The sequence below is a fragment of the Taudactylus pleione genome, unplaced genomic scaffold, assembly GCF_031769625.1.
Source record: "Taudactylus pleione unplaced genomic scaffold, aTauple2 ptg000435l, whole genome shotgun sequence".
NCBI classification, from domain to species: Eukaryota; Metazoa; Chordata; class Amphibia; order Anura; family Myobatrachidae; genus Taudactylus; species Taudactylus pleione.
The window spans coordinates 2,822,695-2,834,163 of NW_028284837.1; positions in this window are offsets into that span (position 1 = coordinate 2,822,695).

The window sequence follows — 11,469 nt, forward strand, 5'->3', positions numbered from 1 at the left end:
GTTGTATTCGTGGCTTTTCAAGTCTTGATCATCGTCATGTACTGATGTGTCCTCCTTTGTACAGCTTTCCACGATATGCCAAACATCACACAAAGCTCCACAAAGGATAGTTAAATGGGAATCGGTATGATGTAATCCCGACAGTCGGGATCCAGACAGTCAGAATTTCGACACCTGGATCCCAACAGGGTTAAGATACCGACACTTAGTGTTTTTTTATTTTTCATTAGCTTACAAAGTTAGGGTTGTCATTGTCCAGGATTGAAGCTTACTCAGCCTGGCCGGCTCCTGGCCGCTTGCAAGGCCTGGAAATCTGTATCCTACGATGTAGACCGTGTCCTGACACTTCCAAGAAACAGGGGCAACACCATTGGATATGTACGTACATATCTCTCTCAGGTCCATACAGTAGTGTGCCATATATCTAGAAAGGAATGGGATTGAAATGCCAGACAGGATGGAGATCCTGACAGAGGCAGGTAAGTACCCTAACCTCTCCTTTCCCCCCCTAACCCTCCCTTAGTGGTGCCAAACCCTAACCTCCCCCCTACTCCCTAACCATAACCTCCGCCCAGGGGGTGCCTAACCCTAAAGGTGCATACACACACAACGATTTTGTTACCAACGATTTCATGAACGATTTCATGAACGATTTTCTGTCAGATTATCTGTCAGATTTTTTAAAGTGCAATGAACGATTTTTTTTGAACTACAAACGATTTTTGCATATTCCCTTACTGAAAATCATTGAGTTGACAAGTCTGACTGAACTACAAAAACCAAACGTGAACACGCATGAACGATAATCGTTCATCGCTTGACTCAGAAAGTGAACGATTTTTTCAAACGATTATCGTTAAATGATATTGTTTAACGATAATCATAAAAAAAATCGTTGTGTGTGTATGCAGCTTTATCCCTAACCCCCTTTACCGCTCCCTAAACCCAAGACTCTCGGGAGGGTGCCTAACCCCAACCTCTCCCTTCTAGGGGTGCCTAATACCAACCTCCCCCTCAAAACCTAACACTAACACCGCTAACAGCCCTAAACCTAAACATGGCTAACAGGATGCGCGGCCCGTACTTACCTCGTTCGGTCACGCATCCTCCTGGATTCCTTGTGGCCGCTGGTCACATAACTACATCCCATCCAGAAACTGTTCTAATTTGTGTCAGTAGAAAAAGATTGTATTGCCCCGCACTAAGTGTCTGCCAAATTTGGAGCAGCCAGAATAACCAATACTCTATCTTCCAATAATCCAGTCAGATGTGATCTGAAGAACTGAGGCCCTGACTCAGAGCCGGACGCTCTGACAGAGCGCTCGCTCTGAATCAGGGCCGTCCTTCTTAGTTTTTAGAGCGCCCTCCTGGCCGCTCGCATAGCTGTGGGTGACGACCCACAGCTATAGCGAGCGGCCAAAAAGATGGTCGCGATGGTCAAGACCATCATGACCATTGGGCTTCCGACGAGACCCTTGCGGTAGGGTCTCATTGCCGCAAGCCCTGGAGTGCTTTTGGCTCTATCAGAGCCAAAAGCACTCCCACTGACATCACTTGTGATGTCAGTGGGGCCGGCCCCAGATGGTAGGCGTTCCCATGGGAACGCCTCCATCTGGGCAGCCACGCCCCCGGCACGCCCACCAAAGGGGGCGTGCTGTCACTCACCATTGACAGCATGCCCCCTTTGGTGCGAGACCCATAGCAACGGCTTGGCCATCGATATTCGGGTCTCGTGCATGCGCACGACGGAGCTGCCTCCGTCGTGCGCATGCACACTTGGCCAACATCGACCCGCTCGTGAGCGGGTCTGAATTAGGCACTGAGTTTATTATTCAATAGAGGAACTTGTGTTCACAGATCGATGCGTATAAACAAGTGTGCGCATGTGTGGTAAAACTGTAAACAAACAATAAAGGGCAATTACTATATGTACATGGAAATGCAAGGCAAACATATACATAACATGGAATATGCAAACAGCATGAAATATACAGTATGCAAAGTATAGGCTGTAATGTCACATAGTACATCTAACATGCATAACTGGCTAATCAGATCTACAGTATGATGGCACAGTTGAAGCTTAGAACTCACCATCGGATGCTGTACCAGGTTGAGCATATGAAATGATATCTGTCTGGGACCATGTGAGAAAAGGAAATGGCTGCTTACAGCTCCTTTAGCCCAGAATGCATTGCTAGACTTCTAAGGAATGTTAAGAAGGACAAAATAGATAAGATTTAAGATGCTTCTGTCCTTACCACTAGGTGGGGCTGCTAATATGAATTAGTGTAACATAACAAACCCTATGCTGAAGGCATGACACTCCCCGTCTGGTATCGCTCATACCACAAATTTAAACTCTAAGTAGGTAATAAGAACAGTTCCGACACTGGTCTGAGAAACAACTTAGTCTCTCCTTGCTTGCAGATCTTGACCTTGACCTTACGAACTTTTCCGTCCTTGCTCGGGAACGTTTTGGTGACAATACTCAAAGGTCACTCATTACGTTGTGACTGACAATCTCTGACAAGCACAATGTCACCAGGTTTTAGGTTGGGTTTGGCAACTTGCCACTTGGTCCTTGGCTGCAGGGTAGAGATATATTGTCTTTTCCACCTGTCCCAAAAGGTGTTTGCTAGATTTTGAACTTGCCTCCATTGTCGTTTGAATAAGTCTTTGTTGGTGAACTCTCCGGAAGGAGCATAGATAGTCCCAGTCTTCTGAGTAAGAAGAATAGCAGGAGTAAGCAGAAGCGGATCTTCTGGGTCATTAGAAACTGAAGTCAAAGGTCTGGCATTGATGATAGCTGAGACTTCAGTCATGAAAGTTGTTAAACTCTCGTGAGTAAGTCTTGCAGTACCTACTTGTAGGAATATGGAATCAAGGATTCTGCGTATTATGCCAATCAGAATGAGGCGTGTTGAAAGTCCATGTACAACTTTGCTCTCTGAGGTATCTCTCTACACCTTTAGTGTCGATGTTTGAGCAAATTTCTAGCTCTTTGGTTGCGTAAATATTTTGACAGTGATGCCAACCTTTACATTCATTCACCCTTAGAGATGTGGCACGTTTAAATGAATGGGTTATATGACTTAGGCAGGTAATTCGTCTAAGAAGTGATTTCCAAGTAGAGAATCTTTGGAGTCTGTGTGGCTCAAGTTGTCAATGTGAGATCATGGTATGGATCGTAGTCACTTGTGGACGGATTTCCACATCTGAATCTGCGTCTACTAACTCAAATGTGTCACCTACAGGATTGTTCCTATCTGTTTCGTACAAGAACTCCGGTCCTCTGAGCCATGAAGTGTCTTTAAGGAGACTGGCTGAGACGGCTCTTGTAGCATGATCTGCAGGATTGTGAGCAGTAGATACATAGTGCCATTGTTTTGGATTGGTGGATCTCCTGATCAGTAGCACATGGTTGCTGACGTAAACATGGAATCGCCTTGTCTCATTGCAGATGTATCCTAAAACTACTTTACTGTCTGTGTAGAATTCTGCTCCCGAGAGTTCAATTGGCAACTCAGATGAAATGAGCTCAGCTAATTCTACAGCTAGCACTGCAGCACAAAGTTCTAGCCTGGGTATGGTATGCTCTGGAAGTGGTGCTTACTTTGCTTTGCCCATGGCAAATCCAATATGACACTGACCTCTAATATCCACAGTTTTAAGATACGCAACAGCGGCAATTGCTTGGCTTGAAGCATCAGAAAAATATGAGATATGGTAAGAACTTACCCTTGTTGTCTCTATTTCTACGAAGTCCATAGGGTTCCACAGGATACCTTGGGGTATAGGTGTGACGTCAGTCATCGGGCACCATAGAGTTAAGCTTTCAGCCTCCCAGGATGCACTAGGGTCCCCCTCCTATACCCCGCCTCTGAGCCAAGGCACCTCAGTTAGTTACCAAGCCATAGGCCGGAGGAGGAGAAGGAAGAGAGAGAAAGAAGGTCTGGATACACACAAGAATCACACTCTCACCAGAGGGAGATGGAAAAACTGGTGACCAGAACAAAGCCCATCTGCAGCACAGGTGCGACAGGGCGGGAGTCCTGTGGAACCCTATGGACTTCGTAGAAATAGAGATAACAAGGGTAAGTTCTTACCATATCTCATATTTTCTACTTCAGGGTCCATAGGGTATCCACAGGATACCATGGGGATGTCCCAAAGCAGTATCCTTTAAGGGTGGGGACGCTCCTGTGCTGAAAGGAGAATCCGCCGCCCGAAGAAAGCATCCTGAGAGGCGAAGGTGACAAACCTGTAATACCTCACGAAGGTATGGACAGAGGACCACGTAGCAGCCTTGCAGATCTGGATTGCAGAGGCACCACGTCGAGCTGCCCACGAAGGACCCACAGACCTAGTGGAATGAGCCTTCAAAGAAGGAGGAACCGGCAGACTTTCATGAAGATAAGCTTCAGAAATAGCCATACGGATCCAGGCTGCCAAAGTTTGCTTTGAAGCAGGCCAACCCTTTTTACGGAAGCCATAGAGGACAAACAAGGCGTCCGACTTCCAAAACGAAGAAGTGCGGTCAACATAAGTCCTTAAGGCCCGCACAACATCCAAAGTAGCCTCACCCACTGAAAGACCAGGTGAGTTAAAGGCCGGAACAACAATTTCCTCGTTAACATGAAACTGGGAAACAACTTTGGGAAGAAATTCAGGCCGAGTGCGGAGCACTGCCCTGTTCCCATGAAAAATCAAGAAAGGGGGTCTACAAGAGAGAGCCCCTAAATCAGAAACACGTCTGGCCGAAGCTATGGCCAGAAGGAAAACAGTCTTAGCTGTTAGCCATTTAAAATTCACTGAGCCCAGTGGTTCAAACGGCGGTCCCTGGAGAGCCCTCAGGACCACAGCCAAATCCCAAGGCGCCATAGGTGGAACAAAGGGCGGCTGAATGCGGCGAACACCTTGCATAAAGGTGCGCACATCCAGGATTGTAGCAATCCTACGGTGAAACCAGACAGACAGAGCCGAAACCTGTACCTTCAAAGAGGCAAGGCGAAGCCCATGATCTAGTCCCGCTTGTAGGAAGGCAAGTATCCTAGACAGACGAAACTCCCGCGGTGCATATCCTCTCGGTCGACACCATTGGAAGAACGTATGCCACACGCGATGGTATATCCTCGCGGATGACGGTTTCCGAGCTCGTAACATGGTACGCACCACAGAGCTGGAAAACCCCCTGGACCTCAACATGGCCGTCTCAACAGCCACGCCATCAAAGACAGCCGAGCCAGGTCCGGGTGAAGACAAGGACCCTGTGATAGAAGGTCCGGTCATAGCGGCAACCGCAGAGGACTGTCCACGGACAGACCCTGAAGGTCTGAGAACCAGTGCCGTCTGGGCCACGCGGGAGCTATCAACAGGAGCGTCCCTCCTTCCTGTTTGAATTTCCGGATTACCCGTGGAAGAAGGGAAACCGGAGGAAACAGGTATGCTAACCGGAATGTCCACTGGACGGACAGAGCATCCACCAGAGACGCCTCTTCGTCTCTTGTGCGAGACCCGTACACCGGCTACTTGTTGTTGTGCCGGGATGCCATGAGGTCGATCTCTGGAAGACCCCACCTGTCCACCAGCAGTTGAAAAATGTCCAGGTGCAGGGACCATTCCCCCGGTTGAACGTCCTGGCGACTTAGAAAGTCCGCCTCCCAATTTAGCACTCCCGGGATGAAGACCGCTGATATGGCCGGAAGATTGCGCTCCGCTCATACCAGGATCCAAGACACCTCTACGAGAGCTGCCCGACTTCGGGTTCCTCCTTGCCTGTTTATGTAGGCCACGGTGGTAGCGTTGTCCGACTGGACCAGCACCGGACGACCCTGGAGAACCCGATGTGCCTGCTGGAGAGCATTGAAGACCGCACGGAGTTCCAAGATATTGATTGGAAGTGCCGCTTCTGCCGGTGTCCACCTGCCCTGGAACAAGTGTGGACCCGAAACTGCTCCCCAGCCCCGAAGACTGGCGTCCGTTGTCAACAGGACCCAATTTGGTACCCAGAACGGACGTCCCTTGCTGAGATGGGTCGTCTGCAACCACCAGGCAAGGGACAGGCGAACCTCAGGGGTGAGCACTATCGTCTAGGACTTCAGAGACTGAGGCAGCCCATTCCACTTGGACAGGATCAGGTGCTGCAGAGGTCTGGAGTGAAACTGGGCATATTCCACCATGTCGAACACCGACACCATGGAACCCAGTAACCTCATCGCCGAGTGTAGAGACACCCGGCGGCTGTGCAGACAACTGTGCACCCTCGACTGTAAAGCAGAGATCTTTTCTTCCGTCACAAAGATCCTTTGCTGTCCCGAGTCCAATAAGGCTCCGAGGTGCAGAATCCGCTGAGACGGGATTAGAGTGGACTTCTGCCAGTTGATTAACCAGCCGTGCCATTGCAGCAGCGCAATGGTCAGGTCCAAGTGGCGTAGAAGGAGCTCTGGAGATCCTGCCACTAATAACAGGTCGTCCAAGTACGGCAACATGCGGACTCCCTGCAGCCGCAGAGAAGCCGCCATGACCGCCATCACCTTGGTGAACACACGCGCTGCTGTTGCCAGGCCAAAAAGTAATGCCTCGAAACTGAAAATGGTCGCTGCGGATTGCAAACCTGAGGAACTGTTGATGGCGCAAAAGAATAGGGACATGCAGGTAAGCGTCCTGTATGTCCAATGACACCATGTAGTCCCCAGGTTCCAGCGCCAGAATGATGGACCGTAGGGTCTCCATCCGAAACTTTGGCACCCGCAAAGACTTGTTGAGAGCCTTGAGGTTGAGAATCGGACGATATGACCCATTGGGTTTCTGCACCAAAAAGAGATTGGAATAGAAACCCTGGCCCCTCTGGGAGAATGGAACAGGCACTATAACTCCAGCCTGGAGCATAGTTTGCAAGACCTTCCGCAGCTCCGTGGCCTTGTTCCGGTCTGATGGTAGACCCGTGGTGAAGAATCGAGCCGGGGGTCTGTGCCGGAACGAGAGGGCGTACCCATGGGAGACCACTTCGAGAACCCAAGTGTCTGTCGTGGTGACCGACCAACACCGGGCGAACTGCAGCAGGCGGCCTCCCACTTTGGGATCCCCCAATGGGAGGCCCGGACCGTCAGACCGCAGGCTTGTCACCAGGCTTAGGGGCCGGACGTCTGGTACTCCATGCCTGCTTCCGGGGCTTGGCCGATTTTTTGGGACCAGCCTGTCGGGGAAAAGACTGTGGTTTGGGCCTGTCCTGGGCCCTATGAGACCGAAAGGATGATGGTCCTGAACCAGAAGGAGCCGCGGCCGACTGGAGACATGCCGATTTGGCTGCCGCCAGCGTGGCCACAATCTTGTTCAGATCTGGACCAAAGAGAACTTCTCCGTTAAAGGGCAACGCCTCCAAACCCTTTTTGGAGTCAGCGTCCGCCTTCCAGGATCGCAACCACAAGGTGCGACGAGCAGCCACCGCTGCTGAAAAAATTCGAGACACCAGTGTACTAATGTCTAAGGCCACCTCGTTGATATAAGTGGCCGAATCACGGAGATTACCAATCAACTCCGTTTGTTCGGCCGGACAGTCGGAATCAAAGGACGCCTCCAATGAATCCGCCCAGCGCTCCATCGCTCTGGCAACCCAGCAAATGGCCATAGCCGGCCGCGCTGCCACCCCCGCAAGGGAATAAGCGGACTTCAGGCAGATCTCCACCATGCGGTCCGTAGCATCCTTAAGGGAGGACATGGAAGGCATTGGCAATGTGGCACTACGGACAAGACGTGTCACATGAGAATCCACCTGTGGAGGGGATTCCCACTTAGCAAAATAATTATCCGCGAACAGATAAGCCACTGCCAGGCACCTCTGCGGCTGGTATCGCTTGCCAGGCTGTTTCCACGCCTCCTCTAAATGGTCCATTAACTGGCCCGAAAGAGGAAAGACTGTGGCGTCACCCTTCACATCCTTAAAAAAGGCATACTTGGATTTAGCAGCTGGGGGAACTTTGTCCTCAATCACCAAGGCTGTGCGGACTGCTCAAATAAGTCCAGGAATATATACCTTGGACCTAGCATCAGCGTCCTTAGTATGGAGAGGTTCCTGATCGTAAGGATCCAGAATCTCCCCATCATCAGACGTCCCTTCGTCATCCTCATAAGGAGCCGACAGAGATGCCACCTGCCATTTATGTGGCCGCATCACAGTCTCCCCCTGCAACTCATCCGACAAGTGCTGTACCGAACTCATCAGGGAGTTACCCATGCCGGCTCCTGAGAAACCGGGAGAGGGGAAATAGGGAGACTGCGGGGTACCACCAATTGTCTTGGGAAACCCTGCATGGGTGACGACACCACTGACTGCTGGGACAAACTCATCTGTGTAAACGCGGGCTGCGGAGCTAACTGGCCCACTAAGGTTGTAAGCGCCTGAGTGAAACAAGCCCAGGGCGGCTCCTGTACCGGTGCTGTAACCATAATAGGCCGCGCCATCAACAAACACTGCCGGCAGAGGCCCTCCGCGCTACCCTCCCCCTCCGCTAAAGGTACTTTACATGTAGCACACTGTAGCCGGAGAGGAAAATCACTTTCAGACATGATGGTACTAAGTATGTGACCCCTCTCACCAATTATATTTTAAAGAGGTGAGAGACCACCCTGCAGCACCGCACTGCAAGGGCTTAGCAGAAAGAACAGGGACAGTAATAAAGCTGGCAGTCAGAATAGAAGATACAGGCAGCAGCGCTAGCACAGTCACATACAATGCAAAGAAAATCAATTCCTGCACTAACCAGCACTGATCACTCAACTACGCAGACACAGGGTCTGGTAGGACACAGTGCTGCATACACAGACCTAACCACAAGCGGAGGAGAGGTATGCGGGGGGACCCAGACCAAGAGGCTTCCTTCCAGGCATCCAGCAGCGTTCACCATGCATTCAGGAAGATGGCCGCCGAGGAGCAGAGAGGAGGCTGGCCTGGGGGAGGAGCGCTGCCACAGGGCCAGTCGGCAGTGTGCAGAGAGGGCTGTGTGCAGCGGGGGAGGCGCCGGCTGTGAGACAGGGATGGCGCGCTCCCCTGGCATGCATTTAACCCCTGGGATGCCGCAGCGCTACCGCTCTGCTGCGGTCCACTGTCCCAGGGGGGTAGTGGAAGCGCAGGTTCTTACCTGGCTCCACGCTGCAGCCGGTCCCCAGGGAGCCCCCTGCCAGGGGACTCTGGACCATGTAACAGCGGGGACCCACCGCGGGACCCTGCTGCTTACCTTGCTGTCCCCCTTGAATCCGGCCATGGTCCGGAACATCTGGGGTCACCGCTAGCTGTGACCCCAGATGCTCACCAGCATCCCCGGATCGGTACCGGCGTTCTGGTACTGGCGGGGGTGTAGGGAAGACAGCATGGACGTCAGGACTGACTGTCCATGCTGTACAACCAGATGTGCAGCCACAGCTGCATGCAGAAAAGCTTCAGGGGCTCTTGTTAGCCCCCACTCCAACAGGTGCACCCGACTCCGGCTGGGCACCAAACTAAACTGAGGTGCCTTGGCTCGGGGGCGGGGTACAGGAGGGGGACCCTAGTGCATCCTGGGAGGCTGAAAACTTAACTCTATGGTGCCCATTGACTGACATCACACCTATACCCCAAGGTATCCTGTGGATACCCTATGGACCCTGAAGTAGCAATACACATAGTCTCTGGTTTTGTACTTCTGTAGAAGGCACAGGAGCATATGAACGTGTAATATAAAGGTTGGTTAAGGTGGACAGAGAACTTTTCCACTCCTCCCACAAATCTCTTTTCTGAGGAGACAGTGGCGCGTCCCAGTCAGATGACTCGCAGGTTAGGTCTCTGCGCAATGCTTTACCTTGGATAGTGACAGGAGCAGTAAATCCTAAGGGGTCATACAAGCTGTTTATAACAGACAAGACACATCTGCGGGTGTAGGCTCTTTCCTCACTGTTCACTTGGAAGGTAAAGGAGTCAGATTTTAAGTCCCATAAGAGTCCAAGGCTACGTTGAGCTGGTAGAGAATCAGTTCCTAAATCTAAATCCCTTAAGTCACTGGTATAATCTTGAGAAGGGAAGGCTTCCATCACTCTTTTGCTGTTGGAAGCTATTTTGTGAAGCCTGAGATTAGAGCAGGCAAGCATTTCCTGAGCTCTCTTCAGGAGGCTGATTGCTGTCTCATCCGTTGGCATAGATTTTTAAATTGAGGAAATTTTTATTGGTTTATAGAAATACATTAACAAACAACCAAACAAAACAAATAATAAAAAAATATATAATAAAAAAAAAATGATTTATATATATATATATATATATAGATATAAATACACACATATACATACATATACACATATACACACAAATACATAATCAAATAACAGTATCTGGAATATAAAACCTAGATCTACAAACTGCATCCCAGATCCATTGCTTATAAAAAATATAATATTAATCTGTATACCAAAACAATAAACATAGAGAAACGTTGGCATAGATTTTAAACAGTCATCTACATAGAAATCTTTTTCCACAAGTTGTCTAACATCAGAACCATACCCTCTTGATCTGAACGTCTGAGTCCATAGATGACAACTGCAGGGGAAGGGCTGTTACCAAAGATGTGTACCCTCATGCGGTACTCTGCAATATCTTTAGAGGGGTCGTTGTCTCTGAACCAAAGGAATCTTAGGAAATTCCTGTCACTTTCCCTCACGAGGAAGCAATGAAACATTTGTTGAATGTCAGCTGTGAACGCAATAGAGTCCTTACGGAAACGTATGAGTACTCCGAGGAGTTTGTTGTTAAGGTCTGGTCCTGTCAGGAGAACATCATTTAAGGAGATGCCTTCGAACTTGGCACTGGAATCAAACACGACTCTGATCTTACCTGGTTTCTTTGGGTGGTGTACTCCAAACATTGATAAATACCAGCATTCATCTGTGTCTTTAAGAATGGGAGCTATCTGAGCATGACCGTTCTCAAATATTTTGTCCATGAAAGAGAAGAAGTGATCTTTCATTTCTGGCTTTGCGTTGCGTTTTAGTGAAGAGAAGCGTTTAAATACTTGTTCTCTGTTGTTAGGTAGGCACCGTCTGTGTGTTTTAAAGGGTAGAGGTGCAACCCAGCTGTTGGCATCATCTTTGACTAGTCCCTTTTTCATTATTTCCAGGAATAGATTGTCCTCTATGGACATTGGGCCTGATTCAGACCCACTCGCGAGCGGCTGTCCGCTCGCAAGTGGGTTAATGTTATGGACTGAGCATGCGCACGACGGAGGGAGCTCCGTCGTGCGCATGCGCCAGACGCAACGAGCGAAGAAAAGTCCTTCGCTCGTTGTGTCCGATCAAAGGGGGCGTGCTGTCAATGTTGATTGACAGCACGCCCCCTTTGGTGGGCGTGCCGGGGGCGTGCCTCCCGGAAGGGGGCGTTCCCACGGGAACACCTCCCGTTAAAAGCCGGCCCACTGACATCACTAGTGATGTCAGTGGGAG